At 37.8% G+C, this 27,274-nt stretch overlaps 1 protein-coding gene across 4 annotated transcripts in view; it reads left to right on the top strand.

The window, feature by feature from the left end:
• The window catches only part of LOC124291226 (kelch-like protein 9), a 94,643-nt gene that overhangs the window by 57,175 nt on the left and 10,194 nt on the right, over window positions 1–27,274 (top strand). The window contains exon 1 of one of the 4 annotated variants that reach the window (XM_046728173.1): window positions 12,923–12,970. The exons of the other annotated variants lie outside the window; for them this stretch is intronic. The gene's annotated coding sequence lies outside the window, so the exon portion shown is untranslated. Of the gene's footprint in view, window positions 1–12,922; window positions 12,971–27,274 lie in introns of those variants that run through there. 4 annotated transcript variants of the gene reach the window in all.

Here is a 27,274-nt window from a genome sequence, read left to right as displayed (position 1 = left end):
TGTGAGTTGTATTAGATATGAGAGTTGCATAGGATGTGAGAGTTGTATTAGATATGAGAGTAGTATAGGGTGTGAGAGTTGTATTGAATATGAGAGTTGCATGAGATGTGTGAGTTGTGTTAGATATGAGAGTTGCATAGGATGTGTGAGTTGTATTGAATATGAGAGTTGTATAGGATGTATGGGTTGTATTATATATGAGAGTTGCATAGGATGTCTAGGTTGTATTAGATATGAGAGGTGTATAGGATGTGTACACATCTTATGCATCTCTCATATCCAATACAACTGTCACATCCTATACAATACCCATATCCTATACAACTCACAGATCCTAAACAGCTCCCACATCCTATACAACTCACAGATCCTAAACAACTCCCACAACCTATACAACTCTCATATCCAATACAACTCTCACATCCTATACAACTCAAACACCCTATAGAACTCGCACAACCTATACAACTCTCACCCCCTATACAACTCAAACACCCTATACCACTTTCACCCCCTATACCACTCACACACCCTATACCACTTTCACACCGTATACAACTCACACACCCTATACCACTTTCACACCCTATACAACTCTCACACCCTATATAACTATCACATCCTATACAACTCACACACCCTATACCACTTTCACCCCCTATACAACTCTCACACCCTATACAACTCACACACCCTATACGACTTTCACCCCCTATACAATTCTCACACCCTATACAACTCACACATCGTATGCAACTCACATACCCTATACAACTGCTTTCTGTACACCCTATACAACTCACACACCCTATACAACTCTCACACCTTTACAACTCTATACAACTCTCACACCTATACAACTCTCACCCCCTATATAACTCACACACACTATACAACTCTCACCCATCCTATAAAACTCTCTATACAACTCACACAATCTCTATACAACTCTCACCCCCTATACAACTCACACACCCCTATACAACTCTCACCCCTATACAACTCTCACCCCTATACAACTCACACACCCTATACAACTCTCACCCCTATACAACTCTATACCACTCTCACACACCCTATACGACTTTTCACCCCTATATACAACTTCTCACACCCTATATAACTCACACATCGTATACAACTCACACACACCCTATACCACTTTCACACCCTATACAACTCTATACCACTCTCACACTCTATACGACTTTTCACCCCTATACAATTCTCACACCCTATATAACTCACACATCGTATGCAACTCACACACACCCTATACCACTTTCACCCCTATACAACTCACACAATCTCCTATACAACTCTCACACCCTTTACAACTCTATACAACTCTCTATACAACTCACACAACTAACTATACACCCTATACAACTCTCACAACTCATATACACCTCTATAGAACTCACACACCCTATACAACTCACACACACCTATACAACTCTCACACCCTATATACTTTCTCTCTCTACACCCTATACAACTCTCACACCCTATATAACTCACACAATCCTATACAACTCACACACCCTATACAACTTTCACCCCTATACAACTCTCACACCCTATATAACTCACACACCCTATACAACTCTCACACCCTATACAACTATATATACTCTCTCTCACACCCTATACAACTCACACACCCTATACAACTCTCACACATCTATACAACTCACACACCCTATACAACTCACACACCCTATACAACTCTCACATAACTATACAACTCTCACACCCTATACAACTCTCACACCTATACAACTCTCACACACTTTATATAACAACTCTCACCCCTATACAACTACACACCCTATACAACTCTCACACCCTATACAACTCTATACATCCTATACAACTCTACACACCCTATACAACTCACACACCCTATACAACTCTCACACCCTATACAACTCTCAACCCCTATACAACTCACACACACCCTATATAACTCACACAACAACCTATACAACTCTCACATACACTCTATACAACTCTCACACCCTTATACAACTTTCACCCCCTATACAACTCTCACACCCTATATAACTCTACACATCCTATGCAACTCACACATCCTATACAACTTTACACCCCTATACAACTCACACACCCTATACAACTCCCACACACCCTATACAAACTCTATACAACTCTCACACCTTATACAACTCTCACCCCTATACAACTCTCACACCCTATACAACTCTCACATCCTATACAACTCTCACATACACCCTATATACAACTCTCACAACCTATACAACTCTCACACCCTATACAACTCTCACACCCTATACAACTCTCACACCCTATACAACTCACACACCCTATACAACTCTCACACCCTATACAACTCACACAACCTATACAACTCACACACCCTATACCACTTTCACCCCTATACAACTCTCACACCCTATATAACTCACACATCCTATACAACTCACACACCCTATACCACTTTCACCCCTATACAACTCTCACACCCTATACAACTCTCACACCCTATACGACTTTCACCCCCTATACAACTCTCACACCCTATATAACTCACACATCGTATGCAACTCACACACCCTATACCACTTTCACACCCTATACAACTCACACACCCTATACAACTCTCACACCCTATACAACTCACAACCCTATACAACTCTCACACCTTATACAACTCTCACCCCTATACAACCTAACACACCCTATACAACTCTCACACATACAACTATACAACTCTCTATACAACTCTCACACCCTATACAACTCTCACACCCTATACAACTCACACACCCTATACAACTCTCACACCCTATACAACTCTCACACCCTATACAACTCTCACACCCTATACAACTCTCACACCCTATACAACTCTACCTATACAACTCACACACCCTATACAACTCTCACACCCTATATACAACCTCTCACACACCCTATACAACTCACACATACCTATACAACTCACACAACTTCACTATACAACTCTCACACCCTATACAACTCTCAGACCCTATACAACTCTCACACCCTATACAACTCACACACCCTATACAATTCTCACACCCTATATAACTCACACATCGTATGCAACTCACACACCCTATACCACTTTCACCCCCTATACAACTCACACACCCTATAGAACTCTCACACCCTTTACAACTCTATACAACTCTCACACCTTATACAACTCTCACACCCTATACAACTCTCACACCATATACAACTCTATAGAACTCACACACCCTATACAACTCACACACCCTATACAACTCTCACACCCTATACAACTCTCACCCCCTATACAACTCTCACCCCCTATATAACTCACACACCCTATACAACTCTCACACCCTATACAACTCTCACCCCCTATACAACTCTCACCCCCTATATAACTCACACACCCTATACAACTCTCACCCCCTATACAACTCTATACCACTCTCACCCCCTATACAATTCTCACACCCTATATAACTCACACATCGTATGCAACTCACACACCCTATACCACTTTCACCCCCTATACAACTCACACACCCTATAGAACTCTCACACCCTTTACAACTCTATACAACTCTCACACCTTATACAACTCTCACCCCCTATACAACTCACACACCCTATACAACTCTCACACCATATACAACTCTATAGAACTCACACACCCTATACAACTCTCACACCCTATACAACTCTCACACCCTATACAACTCTCACCCCCTATACAACTCTCACCCCCTATATAACTCACACACCCTATACAACTCTCACCCCCTATACAACTCTATACCACTCTCACACCCTATACGACTTTCACCCCCTATACAATTCTCACACCCTATATAACTCACACATCGTATGCAACTCACACACCCTATACCACTTTCACCCCCTATACAACTCACACACCCTATAGAACTCTCACACCCTTTACAACTCTATACAACTCTCACACCTTATACAACTCTCACCCCCTATACAACTCACACACCCTATACAACTCACACACCCTATACAACGCACACACCCTATACAACTCACACACCCTATACAACTCTCACACCCTATACAACTCACACACCCTATAGAACTCTCACACCCTATACAACTCTCACACCCTATACAACTCTCACACCCTATACAACTCTCACACCCTATACAACTCACACACCCTATACAACTCTCACACCCTATACAACTCACACACCCTATACAACTCTCACACCCTATACAACTCACACACCTCATATACAACTCTCACCCCTATACAACTCTCACACACCCTATACAACTCTCACACCCTATACAACTCTCACACCCTATACAACTCTCACACCCTATACAACTCACACACCCTATACAACTCACACACCCTATACAACTCTCACACCCTATACAACTCTCACACCCTATACAACTCACACACCCTATACCACTTTCACCCCTATACAACTCACACACCCTATACAACTCTCACACCCTATACAACTCTCACACCCTATACAACTCTCACACCCTATACAACTTTCACACCCTATACAACTCTACACATCCTATACAACTCACACCCTATACAACTCTCACACCCTATACAACTCTCACACCCTATACAACTCTCACACCCTATACAACTCTCACACCCTATATAAACTCACAACTCTCACACCCTATACAACTTTCACACCCTATACAACTCTCACACCCTATATACAACTCACACACCCTATACAACTCACACACCCTATACAACTCTCACATACCCTATACAACTCTCACACCCCTATACAACTCTCACACCTATATATAACAACTACAACTCTCATACAACTACAACTCACACACCCTATACAACTTTCACACCCCTATACAACTCACACACCCTATACAACTCTCACACACCCTATACAACTCTATACACCTATACAACTCACACCCCTATACAACTCTCACACACTTATACAACTCTCACACCCTATACAACTCTCACAATCTTCTATACAACTCACACCCTATACAACCTCACACACCCTATACAACTCTCACACCCTATACAACTCTACACACTCTATACAACTCACACCCTATACAACTCTCACACACCCTATACAACTCTCACACACCCTATACAACTCTCACACCCTATATACATCCTATACAACTCCACACCCTATACAACTTTCACACACCCTATACAACTCTCACACCCTATACAACTTTCACACCCTATACAACTCACACACCCTATACAACTCACACACCCTATACAACTCACACATCCTATACAACTCTCACACCCTATACAACTCTACACACCCTATACAACTCTACACACCCTATACAACTCACACACCCTATACAACTCACACACCCTATACAACTCTCACACCCTATACAACTCACACACCCTATACAACTCTCACACCCTATACAACTCTCACACCCTATACAAACTCACACACCCTATACAACTCTCACACCCTATACAACTCACACACCCTATACAACTCACACACCCTATACAACTCACACACCCTATACAACTCTCACACCCTATACAACTCTATACAACTCTCACACCCTATACAACTCTCACCCCCTATACAACTCTTACACCCTATACAACTCTCACACCCTATACAACTCTCACACCCTATACAACTCACACACCCTATACAACTCTCACACCCTATACAACTCTCACACCCTATATAACTCACACATCCTATACAACTCACACATCCTATACAACTCACACATCCTATACAACTTTCACACCCTATACAACTCTCACACCCTATACAACTCACACACCCTATACAACTCTCACACCCTATACAACTTTCACACCCTATACAACTCACACACCCTATACCACTTTCACCCCCTATACAACTCTCACACATCCTATACAACTCTCACACCCTATACAACTCTCACACCCTATACAACTCTCACACCCTATACAACTCTCACACCCTATACAACTCTCACACACCCTATACAACTCACACACCCTATACAACTTTCACCCCCTATACAACTCTCACACCCTATACAACTCTCACACACCCTATACAACTCTCACACCCTATACAACTCACACACCCTATACAACTCACACACCCTATACAACTCTCACACCCTATACAACTCTATACAACTCTCTCACCTGATACAACTCTCACCCCCTATACAACTCTCACACCCTATACAACTCTCACACCCTATACTACTTTCACCCCCTATACAACTCACACACCCTATATAACTCACACATCCTATACAACTCTCACATCCTATACAACTCACACCCCTATACAACTTTCACACCTATACAACTCTCACACCCTATACAACTCTCACACCCTATACAACTCACACACCCTATACAACTCACACACCCTATACAACTCACACACCCTATACAACTTTCACCCCCTATACAACTCTCACACCCTATACAACTCACACACCCTATACAACTCTCACACCCTATACAACTCACACACCCTATACAACTCACACCCCTATACAACTTTCACACATCCTATACAACTCTCACACCCTATACAACTCACACATCCTATACAACTCACACACCCTATACAACTTTCACACCCTATACAACTCACACACCCTATACAACTACAATACAACTCACACACCCTATACAACTCTTTCACATCCTATACACACTCTCACACCCTATACACCACTCTCACACCCTATACTCTCTCACACCCTTATACACACCCTATACAACTCTCACACCCTATACAACTCACACACCCTATACCACTTTCACCCCCTATACAACTCTCACACCCTATACAACTCTCACACCCTATGCAACTCTCACACCCTATTCAACTCTCACACCCTATACAACTTTCACCCCTATACAACTCACACACCCTATACAACTCTCACCCCCTATACAATTCTCACCCCCTGTACAACTCTCACCCCCTATACAACTTTCACACCCTATACAACTCTCACACCGTATACAACTTTCACACCCTATACAACTCACATCCCCTATACAACTCTCAGACCCGATACAACTTTCACACCCTATGTAACTCTCACACCCTATACAACTCTCACACCCTGTAGAACTCACACATCCTATACAACACACACACCCTATATAACTCACACATCCTATAAAAGTTTCACATCATATACAACTTTCACATCTTATCCTATTCACACATCCTACAGTTGGTATTGATGACGTGGCACGTTGAATACCTAACATGTTAGTGAAACAACGAACATCAATCGAAGTGAAATTAGCCACCTCAGATTACAGTCTGACATTATCATGATATCAACATACCCAAAATGAACTCCACAAATAACACAATTCTCAATTGAGGTATTCTGGGATTGGAAAACGTTATGTGCATCGTAAGTATGTATAAGATTTGTGTAGATTGTGTAGATGAGTTTCTTGGTGTGTGTATTCGAAATACGATCGTCGTTTATAGTCCAGTAAAAGTACTGGACTGGCTGCCTGACTGACTGAGTTTAGTTTTACGCCGCTTTTAGCAATATTCCAGCAATATCACGGCGGGGGACACCAGAAATGGGCTTCACACATTGTACCCATGTGGGGAATCGAACCCGGGTGTTCGGCGTGACGAGCCAACGCTTTAACCACTAGGCTACCCCACCGCCCCTAAAGTACTGGAACAAATCACTGAAACTCCAAAAAATTGGTACAGAAATGGTTTGGTGTTTATATCATTTACAATAGTTATGTAAACAATATATAAAAAGTCCTCCCTTGGATGTTGATGCTAATATCAGTTGCTTATACACTTAAAACTGCATTTGGGTCTCAGTATGAGATTTAAAAAATTATTGTCTGAACATTTCAACATTTCATTTTTTTTTTTTACCCCATAATAAGATTTAGCATAAATTTATTTGACTTTTCTGACCAAAGTATTAGTAGTACCTTGTGTTCTCTTTGAAAATATCCATAACAGTACATTTGTGTCTCAACATGAAATGTTTAAAAATATTCTCTGAAAATTTCAACCTTTTAACTTTTTACTCCAAAATAGGACTTCGCAAAACATTAGTTGACTTTTCTAACGCATTTATTAGTAGTACCTTGTGTTCTCTTTGAAAAAAAAATTATATATAAAGGTGAATTTATATATAAAGTCTCGATATGAGACTTTAAAAATTATTCACTGAAAATTTCAATTATTCATCTTTTTATCCCAAAATAGATGTCTTAGCATCATATTTCAAGGGAGGACTTTTTAGTACTCATTAGTTATAACTTAAACATGTTGAAAACACTCAAATGATTTCTGTACCAATTAGTTTGAGGTTTTGTCACAATTTGATTAGACTATTACGCACCTTGTTACCTGAAATCAAGTTTTTTTCACCAAAGTTGGACACCCGAGAATGTCCGGGTTAGAATTGATCTCCAGCAACCCATGCTTGTCATGCGAGGCGACTAACGGGATCGAGTGGTCAGGCTCGCTGACTTGGGTGACTCGTGTCATCGTATCCCGGGATTGCGTAGATCGATTCCCAAGCTCTTGATCACTGGATTGTCTGGTCCAGACTCGATTACTTACAGACTACAAACAAACAAACCAAAACCCAATGTGGGGTGTTTCTAATCGTTATCACAACCAAAGTCCACTAGGATGAAACTGAGTACATGGAAACAACGACGAAGAGTTCCAAGTTGCCAACGGGAGCGGGTGGTCAGGCTCGCTGACTTGGGTGACACATGTCATCGTATGCAAATTGCGTAGATCGATGCGCATGCTGTTGATCACTGGATTGTCTGGTCCAGACTCGAATTATATACAGACCGCCGCCATACAGCTAGAATATTGCTGAGTGTGGCGTAAAACTAAACTCACTCACTAACTACAAGTTGATTCAGGTGTGAACATCAACACTCGACTACAGCCGCTGCTGTCGTTGATGCGAAAATCTGCACGTACATCCCAAAACCGATGCACCTGGGGTATACAGCTGAATTATCATCTCAGATAAACATAGTACATAGCCAGTAATTAAGAAGCTCCAGTAACAAACCTTTATCGTGTATATTTCACTACAAATAACTTTCAGCTCACTCCAGATACATAACAGGTAAGGGCCGGTTTATTTGTGTCTCGTCACATGGGTGCCTTCTCGTTTGTTTCTGTGTTGTAAGAGCTGAAAAGAGTGTAAGCTTTGTATGTGACAGAAAACCATCTCGCTTTTTCACTCGTGTGCCATTGCAAACGTCACGATATATACCACGTAGGTGAACCCTCGGTTAAAGCTGACCGTTCGGTTCACGTACGTAACAGTAAATTAGTCTGAAGATTCGGTTGTTATCTGAAGACAGTTTGATTTGAATGATTAAAAAACAAAACAAAATAAAGACGAACCTACGCCGAATTGTGTGTGTTAGTGCTGAAGTTCCACGGGGCTTGTACGTAACAGTTTTTAAGAAGGTTTGTTTCCGTTTTCGAAAAGACATATCCGAAATATTATAGTCTGAAGCTGAGTGTCAGACAGCAAAATACGCATGCGTACATTTCTAAGCACTGAAATTCGATTACATCATCTTATCGGCGAACGCTTTTGTAAACACGCGCGCTGCTGTGCTATTAATAGAACGGGGAATTCCCACTTCTTCATAACCGCCATCTGTTGAATGCTAATTAAAGCCTGATGATAAGGACTCTCGTCTGTGCGCTTGGTGCAATCAGACTGTCTGGTTGACAGACAGCGCAATTATGACCAGACATGTCGTAATATTATTACCCTTGTAATTAAAAGACAATGCAAACATGCTCTCAAACCTAATTATTATGTATCTGGTGATGATTTTATTACTGGTCAAAAGCCTCATATACGGTCGACGAAAAGGTTGAATTTCCCCAAAACGTTATTATGAACTCATTTACCTAGTCACGTGGTGTATACATTCACACAATCAGCAAACAAGAAACCAATTTAATGATTCGGTGCGAACACACCAAGTTGACCATGTACACTCGGACGTTGCTGCTACTGAGGTAAGGCTTAATTATGGATATGATAAGCACTTTACATAACTGTACCAGGGTTGTTTGTTATTTATTATTGATATTTATATAGCGCACATATCCACGCTGTCGTGTTATTTATTATTGATATTTATATAGCGCACATATCCACGCACTCGTGCATGCTCAAGGCGCTGGTATTTTTTCTCTTGATCATTGGATGTCAATCTCAACGGCACATCTTATCAGTCTATGAGAAACTGTCCGCGGAAACACCTATATTTTCTCAGCCAATTTTATGCATCATCAGTTATAAGTACCAAAAGACGTGAAATACATGATGAAGTCGCGTACAGAACATTGAAATATCTTTTTGTATTGTACTGGCTGAATGTTTTGTTCTAAACTGGGATTTGTTATTTTCGTAATTTCAGGGGTATTTCATATTCTCTGCAATTATGGAAAATACGTATTACAGGATTATTATGCAAATTGTTTTAGAAGGACTCATGTTGATTATATATAGACATGCATATATACGTACGTATACATACACCGTGGAAACATACATGTACGCACGCACGTACAAACATACATACATACATACATACATACATACATACATACATACATACATACATACATACATACATACATACATACATACATACATACATACATACATACATACATACATACATACATACATACGTTCTTTATGAATAAACACTTATCTATCCTTATTTCCCCTGTTATCTGGGAAATACTAGTCTTTCCCCTTATAAACCTGAATTGGGAATTTTTACTAACATCTGTTGCAGAGTTGTGGCTGAATGTCGGTCTTTGAGTTGGTCAACCCGTGTCTTATCACCGTACATAAATTAAACTTATTCATGAACCTCGTCGTGTGAGGGGACTGCGATGAGGTAGGATGGTCGGGTCCGTGACCTCGCTGACCTCATGTGACATTGCTCATAATATCAATCACGGGTTTGTCCGTGGTGCGCAGGTAGTATAGCGCATGGGTTATTACGATTACAACAGACAAACGTGGGACAAGCGCCCGTACTTAAAGGTTTCCTGAATAACATTGTCTTGTATGATACGAACATTAAAAATTTAAAAAATTAATCCATGGGTTTCAGACAAACGAGATCTCGCTGTGTCTTCTAAGGTGAACGTGAACTTTCTCGCCGTTCGGCTATAGGGTTATTTTTATCTGCTACTGTATGCTATTGAGTATTGTACTGTATAATGTATAAACTGATTTTTAATAATTTATAGTGTACATAATTATATATACTACTATATGAAATCTGCTGAGTATGAATATAGATGTCCACATACACATATATGCATATCGATATACATCTCTGTGTTCATAATATGGGAAATAAATACATGAATAATTTATTTAAAAGAAAATAAAAAAACAGAAAAAAGCAAGACCCCACACACACACCACACACACACACACACAACAACAACAACAACAACAACAACAACAAAACAAGTACAAGCAAACAAATTAAGGCAAAGCAAAAAAATAAAAATAAATAAAAGTACATTTCAAGACGATGTTTTGAGGAGTATATGGGCAAACATCACCATAACTGTGTGTGTAAACAGAACAGACCTTTATTGCTTTTCAGGCCGTAAGACAACGGCATATGAAGATCACAATGGTTATACGTGTTGGAGGCAGGGCTGGTAGACTGAATGTAAGACATATAACATACACATAATAAATAGTAGTACATAGTACTTCCTTTTACACAGAGGACTTACATCTAAATTTTTTTAACTTTGAGCAGTACCATCCCCTGATATTTTTACATTTAGTCAGAAAATGAACCAGGAATGTGACTTGTCAGTACGACTTTGTGAAAAGTGAAATTCTTCAATAAATATATGCGTCGAGATCATTGGTAATTCCTTTAACACTGCAATTTGATCCCAGATCGATATTTGGGTTAATATGTTTAATGAAATGTCAGAACGTGCCACTTTTCTTATTTATATATTTATGGTGTTTTATTAAATCATATAGGTGCATGACAGATTACATATATATCTAATCGTAATGCGGAGATCTCCCTCTTATTAACATTTTTTTTCTGAATAAACAGGGTAACTAATCATTAATCGTATTTTGGTGTGAGCTTTCTGTGTCAGTGTAACTGACGTTAAGAGCGAGAATAACATGCATATTACTAAACAATGACACCTCGCACGCAATCACACGCATTGTATCTATGTCGAAAATAACATGTGTTTACATGTTACTATTTACAACAATTCGGTCGCGTCTACATACCGTTTATCTTTACGCTTTTTAATCAAGTACAGCCCCGATCGAGGACATTTTGACCGAGTTTTACACACGGGCATTAAAAACTCCACATGACTGTTCGTCAACGCCCCAAGTGTGTTTACACATCTAACCTAGCATGAACTGAAAACAGGATTTTCTCGGATCGTGAAATCGCCTTGAGCTAAATATCAACATGCTGGCAATTAATAGAAGGCACCTGTTCAAAACGCGTGCGCCACTTCCTATGCCCCGCCCCTTGTGGCAAGACCTTTACGCTCTCTTGTTGCGGGAGGTAAATTTGTACTGCAATATGGGTAGAGTGTATTTCGCGACGAATCAAATAACTGGACCGCGTGAATGTTCATGTTAAGAGTTCCATAATCGTAATGAAACTAAATGAATCATTCCAAAACAAAAGAAGAATAACCGAGGATACGACGGTGTGTAATTTATGAATGACTGAGATGCCTTTTGCGTAATGGGCATGTTTAATTGCATTCCGATTACCCCTTTCCATTCACAAATTTCGACACAACCAAGTAATCTATTTTAAACATGGCGGACATTCACTCGCCTGCTCTATTTTTTCAAGACCAACCAGGTAGGCTAACTTTATGTTGCGCCGTCAAAATACGATGATAGTCACAGTACGGTACTTTGAGGTGACCAAATGCCTCTGCATTATCGTGTATGACGTCGTCAGTAGATGATGTTGCAAAAGTTGCGAAACAGCTCCTCCCACAGTGTGACCTACTTTCAGATTGCTCTGGCCGAGTTCTCATTTACGCTGTCTTGTCGGCGCGCGTTCCTTACAGCTGCTACCGTGACTACTGACAGGGCATAATTTAATGAAAACTGGATACTATTGACTGGCAAGGTCACTCGCCATTGCCACGTCAAATGTATTCTGATTAAAAACCACCCGTCTGACCAATTCATCGTTGGCCAACAGCTGAGTGAGATGACCTATTTTTCAACCGGTGTCAATGACCTCCTATGCTGAAATGAGCACGCAATTCCAGTGTTTGTCTCGATGAACTAATTCTCAACTAGCAGCATTTGACGTCTTGTATTTATAATTCGATGTTGTCATTTTTGGGGAAGGCATACAATTGTGACTTGCGTTCATGGAAATTAAATTGTGTGTCTGCCTGATTGAACCTCGGTGCCAGACAGACCCCAGACAACTGAGACGAAGCATCATAAAATATGTCTGTGGTTGTACAGTGTTGAATTGTAACAGTCTATTGTGTGATCTGTTTCCCTGGCATCACCATGCATCTCCTTGATGCTGCAAGAGACATCTTTCATGGTAATTTTCAATGCTAGCCTATCTAATTGTTTGAAAATATAACCAGTTTATCTTCAAGCCAGCAGCAGAAAACTCCCAGACATACTGATTATTGGAATGATTCTGTTTTAATGAATTTCATGGTTTCCATGTCTGTCATTCAAAGAGATTACTGAGTGTAACATTTCAATGCAAACTGCCACCACTTTGAATATATTTAATCTCTTATCTTTATGATATGTACATTTCAACATGGTCAGAGATTGTTTTTATTTGTATGCGTGTCTGTGTACATTTGCGGTTAATGTGTAGCGCATTGTCTGGAATGATTGCGGATATCATGAAGATCAATATTTGTTTATTTATGTGATTATAGAGATATGTGCAGATATAATGATGAAAAAACCCAAACCTGTTGCAAATTATTGATTAGAAAAAGAACTGTTATTGTTCGAAGCATTGGTAATTCTGAATATGTTAGCTGGGATTTTACCTTGTGTATCTTTGTATAATGTTCCGTGCAATTCAGTCTTTTGACCAGAATTTGAAACCTGTATGAATTGAATACATTAGGTAAAATGTTGCCATGGTTACAGATTTGATGATTTACTTATTAACATGTTCAATCCAATAACACTATCATTACCTGAGAGTGAACACTGAGTTGATTTAGATATTGCAACTTCTATTCTTGCAATGTGATGTTTTGCTACGGATGCTAGTGGTTTTATCAAACATGCATTGTCATCATTCAGACTACAGTTTATTAAATGCCACTAAGGACACAATAATGAACAGTTTTAGATCATGTTTGAGCATGTATATTTTTTATGAGAAAATAGCCTAATGGTGGCACATTTGTCTCAAAACGAAATGTAAGGCGTGTCATAGACGTGTCTTGTATGAAAGGTGAGAGAGACTTTGCAGGCAATTGAAACTATGATTCACGGCTGACAAAAAATAGCATGGGAGAGGGGTGGGGTGGGGGGATGTGTCAATGCTACTTCCTGCCCCATTTTCAAGAAATGTATATCTTAGAATGTGTCAAGCTGCATTAGAAAAAAAGTAATGTTTAAGCTCCTGAAAGATGACACACATGTAATCTGTGTTGTTCTGTTATGAAGCTGTTTATTGTTGTTTTGTAATTTAATCATTAGAAGATTTACTGAGTTTTATGCTGTTGACAATAATATCAGTCATTTTCATCAGTGTCTTTTGAAGATTTCTATGGAATTTGAATCTAGCAACCGTTTTTTTGTTTATGTTTTGGCCAGTGAAGATCTGCGTAAGAATTGGTCTTAAGCTACCCATGTTTGTCATAAGAGGCAACTTACAGATTCGGGTGGTCAGGCTCACTGACTTTGTTGACACATGTTAACATATCCCAACTGGTGTATTGATGCACATGGTGTCAATCATTGGATTATCTGCTCCATGCTACATTATTTAGACTGTTGTCATGTAGCTGGAATATTGCGGAGTGCAGCGTTAAACAACAAACAAACAATGACCCATTTGACTTTCATGCCTCAACTATAAATATTCTTAGTGTTTGATATTATAGTCCGTTTGACTTTATTTGAGACTGATGAATTGCTCACTAACAAAAAATCGAATAAGTGCAACAAAATCAAACTTTGCACAGTCACATGAAATCGACAGACCAACTCTGATGATTTGTCTCATAATTTTGGACACCCGAATACAAAAGTTGTTTAACAAACGATCATTATTTTGTACCTGTGAAACTGAAATTTCACTGCTCACGCTTGTTCATTCAAAAAAATATAAACATGTTTTATACGTGTAAGCGGAACAGGCCTTAATGCTTGCTTAGTTTTACATGACATGAATGTAATGTAAGTAGTGTCAAAATAATAAATTGGCAAAACATTCTACTTTGATCACAATAGCAATTTCCCTAATCATTATTTTGTTGTCACTTTTTGCTATTTCTTACGAGGGGGGACCACTTGCTGGTAGAACAGCCAGGTAATGAACAAGCATGAGCAGTGAAATTTCAGTTTCACAGGTACACCTCGCACACCTGGCTGTTCTACCAGCAAGTGGTCCTCCCTTGTAAGAAATAGCGAAAAATGACAACAAAATAATGATCGTTTGTTAAACAACTTTTGTATTCGGGTGTCCAAAATTATGAGACAAATCATCAGAGTTGGTCTGTCGATTTCATGTGACTGTGCAAAGTTTGATTTTGTTGCATTTATTCGATTTTGTGTTAGTGAGCAATTCATCAGTCTCAAATGAAGTCAAATGGACTGTAATGTTAATGATTTTTGACTAAATTCTCAGTAAGACAGTTGTTTGTATTCAGTAAGTATTTATCTTGTGATACTTTTGCTTTAATTTGTCCCAACATAATTAGGCACAAGGGTTTAAGTCTTTCTAGACTAGAACCAAAATGTTCCTCTGCAAATATTAAATGAGAAACTTATATGAAACTGAACCATTCTTTGTTTGGGAACTCTTATTCATGAGGGACGGTGGGGTAGCCTAGTGGTTAAAGCATGCGCTCGTCACGCCAAAGACCCGGGTTCAATTCCCTACATGGATACAATGTGTGAAGCCCATTTCTGGTGTTCCCCGCCGGGATATTGCTGGAATATTGCTAAAAGCGACGTAAAACTAAACTCACTCACTCACTCCTTATTTATGATCTTATCAAATCTGTGACCATTTATGCTCATTATATTCTTGGTGTTATAAAAGAAATTGATTTCATTGATAACTTTTGATGACATGTATTGTAATAAGAAATTGAATTTCAGTTGGATAAAATTAATTGATTGTCAGTAGCTGTGCCTTTAAAGGGAACTGAAATGATGCAAAATATTTGTCATCTTGTTTTTTCATGTTACATGGTTTTAATGGTAGTATTCATGTTACTTTTAACTATTTGGCTTTACTCTCTGAAACATCAGTAGTGGCCCGAGAGATGGTGAAAATCTCTTTCAGACACACACACACTGAGTTCGGGAACCAAATACAGGAAATGATGTCAATAAAAAAGATATAAACATGTTTTATACGTGTAAGCGGAACAGGCCTTAATGCTTGCTTAGTTTTACATGACATGAATGTAATGTTAGTAGTGTCAAAATAAAAATTGGCAAAACATTCTACTTTGATCACAATAGCAATTTCCCTAATTTGCCTGCCAACTCACTCAGGAATCCCAGATTAATCACTGAGAGACAAGTGGTACGTGATCCATATTTGTAATTGTTTGTGCAAATACCATCCATGGCATACAGCTGTGTAAATGCTATGATGATTTTTTTTTTATTTCCCTGTGATGTTTCCAGGCACATATGTTAGTGGGACATTTTCATGAAATTAACCAATTTTGATGGGACATTCTTCTGTCCCACTATTAAACTTAAAACCCCTATATTCAGGATATTTGTTATGACAGTCAGTCAGTGTTAGAGAGTGTGAGTGAGTGAAGTTTAAGCCACTTCTAGCAATATCCCAGCAAATTCATGAGGGGAGGGGACACCAGAAATGGGTTTCACACATAGTACTTATAGGGAATCCAACTTGGATTTTCGGCGTGACGAGCGAACACCTTAACCACGAGGCCACCCCAACGCCTCTTTCAGTGTCGGAGAGAATGAACCAATCTGAATCCCTGATTCCTGACTTTTTCATACAAATAACCATTACAATTTGATGGTTCCCCAGGGTTTGTTAATAAAGCCCACACAACTGTTCAGCATAACGAAAAACCTTTGGATCTTCTGGTCCAAACATGTCTTTCTGCTTCATTCGTAGACTAACATTTAGTTTCTGAATATTTATAATTTTGATAGGAATAAGCAAACCCATTTGAAATGAAAAGGAGCCCCAGGGAGACCAGAGGGGAAATTAGACTTGGTTCATTGAGGGCTCTAGCACAGACAGAGGGCCAGGCTGTAGGGAAAATAATGTGGCTCAGGGACTGTGATACTTAATTCTATGCAGTGTATGTTTTTATGTGTTCTATTGTTGGCTGAGCATTCTTGACTTAACGTTTTGTTTGACTTGATTAAAGCCCCAGACAAAAGTTAATTCCAAAGAAATTATAAAAAGTATTTGTGATATTATTATTTGTTATAAATGGTACTGGTTCACGCTTAATACTGACAAAAAACAATGTACAGCAGGTCAGGTATTTAATCAGCACTGAGCAGTTAATGGGCAAACATTAAACTTAGTTTTAAACAACAGCAAATTACAATATGTACTCAAACTTAACTAAAGTACATTACCAATATTTGTTGATTACTGTCAAGACAACTATTACTCAGTTATCAGATCTAAGAGCCCAGTAGCATTGCATCATGGCTAAAACTGTATATGTTTCCCCTTGAGCCATGTTATAATGGTTTATATGCCAGAAACATTGCATCATGGCTAAAACTGTATATGTTTCCCCTTGAGCCATGTTATAATGGTTTACATGCCAGAAACATTGCATCATGGCTAAAACTGTATATGTTTCCCCTTGAGCCATGTTATAATGGTTTACATGCCAGAAACATTGCATCATGGCTAAAACTGTATATGTTTGCCAGAAACCCTTGAGCCATGTTATAATGGTTTACATGCCAGAAACATTGCATCATGGCTAAAACTGTATATGTTTCCCCTTGAGCCATGTTATAATGGTTTACATGCCAGAAACATTGCATCATGGCTAAAACTGTATATGTTTCCCCTTGAGCCATGTTATAATGGTTTACATGCCAGAAACATTGCATCATGGCTAAAACTGTATATGTTTCCCCTTGAGCCATGTTATAATGGTTTACATGCCAGAAACATTGCATCATGGCTAAAACTGTATATGTTTCCCTTGAGCCATGTTATAATGGTTTACATGCCAGAAACATTGCATCATGGCTAAAACTGTATATGTTTCCCCTTGAGCCATGTTATAATGGTTTACATGCCAGAAACATTGCATCATGGCTAAAACTGTATATGTTTCCCCTTTGAGCCATGTTATAATGGTTTACATGCCAGAAACATTGCATCATGGCTAAAACTGTATATGTTTCCCCTTGAGCCATGTTATAATGGTTTACATGCCAGAAACATTGCATCATGGCTAAAACTGTATATGTTTCCCTTGAGCCATGTTATAATGGTTTACATGCCAGAAACATTGCATCATGGCTAAAACTGTATATGTTTCCCCTTGAGCCATGTTATAATGGTTTACATGCCAGAAACATTGCATCATGGCTAAAACTGTATATGTTTCCCCTTGAGCCATGTTATAATGGTTTACATGCCAGAAACATTGCATCATGGCTAAACTGTATATGTTTCCCCTTGAGCCATGTTATAATGGTTTACATGCCAGAAACATTGCATCATGGCTAAAACTGTATATGTTCCCCTTGAGCCATGTTATAATGGTTTACATGCCAGAAACACTAAAACTTGTATATGTTTCCCCTTGAGCCATGTTATAATGGTTTACATGCCAGAAACATTGCATCATGGCTAAAACTGTATATGTTTCCCCTTGAGCCATGTTATAATGGTTTACATGCCAGAAACATTGCATCATGGCTAAAACTGTATATGTTTCCCCTTGAGCCATGTTATAATGGTTTACATGCCAGAAACATTGCATCATGGCTATTGTTTAACATCATGGCATAAAAACTGTATATGTTTCCCCTTGAGCCATGTTATAATGGTTTACATGCCAGAAACATTGCATCATGGCTAAAACTGTATATGTTTCCCCTTGAGCCATGTTATAATGGTTTACATGCCAGAAACATTGCATCATGGCTAAAACTGTATATGTTTCCCCTTGAGCCATGTTATAATGGTTTACATGCCAGAAACATTGCATCATGGCTAAAACTGTATATGTTTCCCCTTGAGCCATGTTATAATGGTTTACATGCCAGAAACATTGCATCATGGCTAAAACTGTATATGTTTCCCCTTGAGCCATGTTATAATGGTTTACATGCCAGAAACATTGCATCATGGCTAAAACTGTATATGTTTCCCCTTGAGCCATGTTATAATGGTTTATATGCCAGAAACATTGCATCATGGCTAAAACTGTATATGTTTCCCCTTGAGCCATGTTATAATGGTTTACATGCCAGAAACATTGCATCATGGCTAAAACTGTATATGTTTCCCCTTGAGCCATGTTATAATGGTTTACATGCCAGAAACATTGCATCATGGCTAAAACTGTATATGTTTCCCCTTGAGCCATGTTATAATGGTTTACATGCCAGAAACATTGCATCATGACTAAAACTGTATATGTTTCCCCTTGAGCCATGTTATAATGGTTTATATGCCAGAAACATATTAACATGAGTTCAAGTTCCAGTTGGCGTGGGGTACTGGGATAGCATAGTGGTTGAGGTTCACCTTTTGGGATTTGTTATAAATTTTTAAGTTACCTTTTTGCTTTATATTTTAAATGGTTGATGCTCACCATTTGGTATATGTTATAAATGGTTGCTTTTCACTCTTTTGTATATCATGTAGATGATTTAGGTTCACTCACTCTTTGGTATGTCATACTTCCCATCAAAAGTTTAGACTCACTGAAAACAGTCACTATATGTTATATATATATATGGTTACATCACTGACCAAATGCAAACACCTCATGCAAATGAATTGCACGAGGATCATACATCAAATTGCTGAAAAGCATGTGAAAATATTGTGCATGTGAACAGCTGCGTTTTGGTGTAAAGTTTAAGAATTTGCCAATTTTCACTGAGTTTTTATCATTTCTTGAACTCATGACAATAATCTTTTCAACAGTACGAACTTGTTTTACAATACATCAGTTCATGTGTACACAGTACCTTTAAACAGTATGGAATATTTTGCAAAATTTAGTTTAGAATAGTTGCCTGAAGTAATTGGCTATATTTACACTAGTGAGTCGAAAATTTTAATGGGTAGTATAAATGGTTTAGGCTCACTCTTTGGTGTATTATATAAATCGTTTAGGCTCACTCTTTGGCATATAATATAAATGGTTTAGGCTCACTCTTTGGCATATGATATAAATGGTTAAGGCTCACTCTTTGGCGTATGATATAAATGGATTAGACTCACTCTTTGGTGTATGATATAAATGGATTAGGCTAACTCTTTGGCATATGATATCAATGGTTTAGGCTCACTCTTTGGTGTATGATATCAATGGTTTAGGCTCACTCTTTGGTGTATGATATAAATGGCTTAGGCTCACTCTTTGACATATGATATAAATGGTTGAGGCTCACTCTTTGGTGTATGATATAAATGGTTTAGGCTCACTCTTTGGCATATGATATAAATGGTTTAGGCTCACTCTTTGGCGTATGATATAAATGGTTTAGGCTCACTCTTTGGATGTATGATATATATCGTATATGCTCACTCTTTGGCATATAATATAAATGGTTTAGGCTCACTCTTTGGCATATGATATAAATGGTTAAGGCTCACTCTTTGGCGTATGATATCAATGGTTTAGGTTCACTCTTTGGTGTATTATATAAATGGTCTAGGCTCACTCTTTGGTGTATGATATCAATGGTTTAGGCTCACTCTTTGGTGTATGATATAAATGGCTTAGGCTCACTCTTTGACATATGATATAAATGGTTTAGGCTCACTCTTTGGTGTATGATATAAATGGTTTAGGCTCACTCTTTGGCATATGATATAAATGGTTTAGGCTCACTCTTTGGTGTATGATATAAATGGTTTAGGTTCACTCTTTGGCATATGATATAAATGGTTTAGGTCCACTCTTTGGTGTATGATATGAATGGCTTAGGCTCACTCTTTGGTGTATGATATAAATGGTTTAGGCTCACATTTTGGTTTATGATATAAATGGTTTAGGCTCATTCTTTGGTGTATGATATAACTGGTTTAAGCTCACTCTTTGGTTTACGATATCAATGGTTTAGGTTCACTTTTTGGCATATGATATAAATGGTTTAGGCTCACTCTTTGGTGTATGATATAAATGGTTTAGGCTCACTCTTTGGTGTATGATATAAATGGATTAGGCTCACTCTTTGGTGTATGATATAAATGGTTTAGGCTCACTCTTTGGTGTATGATATACATGGTTTAGGTGCACTCTTTGGTGTATGATATAAATGGTTTAGGCTCACTCTTTGGTGTATGATATAAATGGTTTAGGCTCACTCTTTGGTGTATGATATAAATGGATTAGGCTCACTCTTTGGTGTATGATATAAATGGTTTAGGCTCACTCTTTGGTGTATGATATAAATGGTTTAGGCTCACTCTTTGGTATATGATATAAATGGTTTAGGCTCACTCTTTGGTGTATGATATACATGGTTTAGGCTCACTCTTTGGTGTATGATATAAATGGTTTAGGTCCACTCTTTGGTATATGATATAAATGGCTTAGGCTCACTCTTTGGTGTATGATATAAATGGTTTAGGCTCACTCTTTGGTGTATGATATAAATGGTTTAGGTCCACTCTTTGGTGTATGATATGAATGGCTTAGGCTCACTCTTTGGTGTATGATATAAATGGTTTAGGCTCACTCTTTGGTGTATGATATAAATGGTTTAGGCTCACTCTTTGGTGTATGATATAAATGGTTTAGGTTCACTCTTTGGTGTATGATATAAATGGTTTAGGCTCACTCTTTGGTGTATGATATCAATGGTTTAGGCTCACTCTTTGGTGTATGATAGGAATGGGTTAGGTTCACTATTTGGTGTATGATATAAATGGTTTAGGCTCACTCTTTGGTGTATGATATAAATGGGTTAGGCTCACTCTTTGGTGTATGATATAAATGGTTTAGGCTCACTCTTTGGTGTATGATATGAATGGGTTAGGCTCACTCTTTGGTGTATGATATAAATGGTTTAGGTTCACTCTGATTGCAAAACTATCGCAATACTACTAAAGTAGTGTGTGGTATGATTGCAATACTATCGCAATACTACTAAAATAGTGTGGAGTATGATTGCAGTGCTATCGCAATGCTACTAAAATAGTGTGTGGTATGATTGCAATGCTATCGCAATGCTACTAAAGTAGTGTGGAGTCCTATTGCAATACTATCGCAATACTACTAAAATGGTGTGTGGTATGATTGCAATACTATCGCACTACTACTTAAATAGTGTGTGGTATGATTGCAATGCTATCGCAATGCTACTAAAGTAGTGTGGAGTCCTATTGCAATACTATCGCAATACTACTAAAATAGTGTGTGGTATGATTGTAATGCTATTTCAATACTACTAAAATAGTGTGTGGTATGATTGCAATACTATTTCAATACTACTAAAATAGTGTGTGGTATGATTGCAATACTATTTCAATACTACTAAAATAGTGTGTGGTATGATTGCAATACTATCGCAATACTGCTAAAATAGTGTGGGGTATGATTGCAATACTATTTCAATACTACTAAAATAGTGTGGGGTATGATTGCAATACTTCTAAAATACTACTAAAATAGTGTGTGGTATGAGTGTGTGGTATGATTGCAATGCTATCGCAATACTACTAAAATAGTGTGGAGTCCTATTGCAATACTATCGCAATACTACTAAAATAGTGTGGTATGATTGCAATACTATCGCAATACTACTAAAATAGTGTGGGTATGATTGCAATACTATTTCAATACTACTAAAATAGTGTGTGGTATGATTGCAATACTATCTAATACTACTAAAATAGTGTGGGGTATGATTGCAATACTATCGCAATACTACTAAAATAGTGTGGGGTATGATTGCAATACTATCGCAATACTACTAAAATAGTGTGTGGTATGATTGCAATGCTATCGCAATACTACTAAAAAGTGTGTGTGGTATGATTGCAATACTATCGCAATACTACTAAAATAGTGTGTGGTATGATTGCAATGCTATCGCAATACTACTAAAATAGTGTGTGGTATGATTGCAATACTATCGCATAATACTACTAAAGTAGTGTGTGGTATGATTGCAATACTATCGCAATACTACTAAAATAGTGTGTGGTATGATTGCAATGCTATCGCAATACTACTAAAATAGTGTGTGGTATGATTGCAATGCTATCGCAATGCTACTAAAGTAGTGTGGAGTCCTATTGCAATACTATCGCAATACTACTAAAATAGTGTGTGGTATGATTGTAATGCTATTTCAATACTACTAAAATAGTGTGTGGTATGATTGCAATACTATTTCAATACTACTAAAATAGTGTGTGGTATGATTGCAATACTATTTCAATACTACTAAAATAGTGTGGGGTATGATTGCAATACTATTTCAATACTACTAAAATAGTGTGTGGTATGATTGCAATACTATCGTAATACTACTAAAATAGTGTGGGGTATGATTGCAATACTATTTCAATACTACTAAAATAGTGTGGGGTATGATTGCAATACTTCTAAAATAGTGTGTGGGGTATGATTGCAATGCTATCGCAATACTACTAAAATAGTGTGGAGTCCTATTGCAATACTATCGCAATACTACTAAAATAGTGTGGTATGATTGCAATACTATCGCAATACTGCTAAAATAGTGTGGAGTATGATTGCAATACTATTTCAATACTACTAAAATAGTGTGTGGTATGATTGCAATACTATCGCAATACTGCTAAAATAGTGTGGGGTATGATTGCAATACTATTTCAATACTACTAAAATAGTGTGGGGTATGATTGCAATACTTCTAAAATAGTGTGTGGTATGATTGTAATGCTATCGCAATACTACTAAAATAGTGTGTGGTATGATTGCAATACTATCGCAATACTACTAAAGTAGTGTGTGGTATGATTGCAATGCTATCGCAATACTAATAAAAGAGTGTGTGGTATGATTGCAATGCTATCGCAATACTACTAAAGTAGTGTGTGGTATGATTGCAATACTATCGCAATACTACTAAAATAGTTTGTGGTATGATTGCAGTGCTATCGCAATGCTACTAAAATAGTGTGTGGTATGATTGCAATGCTATCGCAATGCTACTAAAGTAGTGTGGAGTCCTATTGCAATACTATCGGAATACTACTAAAATAGTGTGTGGTAAGATTGCAATGCAATCGCAATACTACTAAAATAGTGTGGTATGATTGCAATACTATCGCAATACTACTAAAATAGTGTGGAGTATGATTGCAGTGCTATCGCAATGCTACTAAAATAGTGTGTGGTATGATTGCAATGCTATCGCAATGCTACTAAAGTAGTGTGAAGTCCTATTGCAATACTATCGCAATACTACTAAAATAGTGTGTGGTATGATTGCAATACTATCGCAATACTACTAAAATAGTGTGTGGTATGATTGCAATGCTATTGCAATGCTACTAAAGTAGTGTGGAGTCCTATTGCAATACTATCGCAATACTACTAAAATAGTGTGTGGTATGATTGTAATGCTATTTCAATACTACTAAAATAGTGTGTGGTATGATTGCAATACTATTTCAATACTACTAAAATAGTGTGTGGTATGATTGCAATACTATTTCAATACTACTAAAATAGTGTGGTATGATTGCAATACTATTTCAATACTACTAAAATAGTGTGTGGTATGATTGCTACTAAATACTATAAAATGTGTGGGTATGATTGCAATACTATGCAAATGCTGCTAAAATTAAAGTAGTGTGAAGTCCTATGTGGTAACACTACTAAAATAGTGTGTGGTATGATTGCAATGCTATATAATACTGCTAAAATAGTGTCTGTGGTATGATTGCAATACTATTTGCATTATACTAAAGTAGTGTACTAAACTTTCAAAATGGTGTGTGGTATGATTGCAATGCCTACTATAAAATCTATAAAATGTGTGTGGTATGATTGCAATGCTATGCTTATGCAAAATTCGGCTGAACTAGTGTAAATGTGTTAGAAAGTACTACTAAAAAGCGGTCCAGTGTGGATATACCTGTGTCTCCAACCTCATTGCAATACTATTGGCATATTCTAATGCTATGTTTGCGCGACTACTAAAATTCACCGACACGCAATGCTTAATGCTATATATACTAAAGCATAGTGTGTGGTTCCATTAATTTCACGTGATAGGTAGCGATTACTATTCAGATTAGCAATACTAAAACTTCTGTCTAAATCTAAAGTTTTAGTGTCACGCATCAGATCTTCTGACCAATACTGCTAAATCTTTATCCCAATAAAATCGCTTCTTACAACTGTGAAAACTACTAATATCTAGATGTGTGCCTAAGTTTTTCAATATCGTTTGCATATGATCTGAAGAGAACAAAGAGAATAAACAAAGATGTGCATAAATGGCAACCCTGCTATATGATGGTATGCACTATGATTGCACTACTAAAATAGTGTGTGGTATGAGTTGCAATACAACTACTAAAATGGTGTGGGGGTATTTGCAATACTACTAAAATAGTGTGTGGTATGATTGCAATACTATCGCAATACTACTAAAATAGTGTGTATGATTGCAATACTATTTCAATACTACTAAAATAGTGTGTGGTATCGATGATTGCAAATGCTATCACAGTAATACTAATAAAATGTGTGTGGGGTATGATTGCAATGCTATGCGTAATACTACTAAAGTAGTGTGTGGTATGATTGCAATACTATCATAATACTACTAAAATAGTGTGTGGTATGATTGCAGTGCTAATACTAAAATAGTGTGTGGTATGATTGCAAATGCTATCGCTAAATACTAAAATAGCTACTAAAGTAGTGTGGAGTATGATTGCAATACTATTTCAATACTACTAAAATAGTGTGTGGTATGATTGCAATGCAATCGCAATACTACTAAAATAGTGTGGTATGATTGCAATACTATCGCAATACTAATAAAATAGTGTGTGGTATGATTGCAGTGCTATCGCAATGCTACTAAAATAGTGTGTGGTATGATTGGAATGCTATCGCAATGCTACTAAAGTAGTGTGGTATGATTGCAATGCTATCGCAATGCTACTAAAGTAATGTGGAGTCCTATTGCAATACTATCGCAATACTACTAAAATTGTGTGGTATGATTTCAATGCTATCGCAATACTACTAAAATAGTGTGGTATGATTGCAATACTATCGTAATACTACTAAAATAGTGTGTGGTATGATTGCAATGCTATCGCAATACTACTAAAATAGTGTGGTATGATTGCAGTGCTATCGCAATACTACTAAAATAGTGTGTGGTATGATTGCAATGCTATCGCAATGCTACTAAAATAGTGTGGAGTATGATTGCAATGCTATCGCAATACTACTAAAATAGTGTGGTATGATTGCAGTGCTATCGCAATACTACTAAAATAGTGTGGTATGATTGCAGTGCTATCGCAATGCTACTAAAATAGTGTGGAGTATGATTGCAATGCTATCGCAATACTACTAAAATAGTGTGGTATGATTGCAGTGCTATCGCAATACTACTAAAATAGTGTGTGGTATGATTGCAATGCTATCGCAATACTACTAAAATAGTGTGGTATGATTGCAATGCTATCGCAATACTACTAAAATAGTGTGGTATGATTGCAATGCTATCGCAATACTACTAAAATAGT

This window comes from Haliotis rubra, unplaced genomic scaffold, assembly GCF_003918875.1.
Source record: "Haliotis rubra isolate DU_JTF1 unplaced genomic scaffold, ASM391887v1 Scf486, whole genome shotgun sequence".
Classification (NCBI taxonomy): Eukaryota; Metazoa; Mollusca; class Gastropoda; order Lepetellida; family Haliotidae; genus Haliotis; species Haliotis rubra.
The sequence above is the reverse complement of the archived record's forward strand: the minus strand, read 5'-3'. Positions and strand labels throughout refer to the sequence as shown.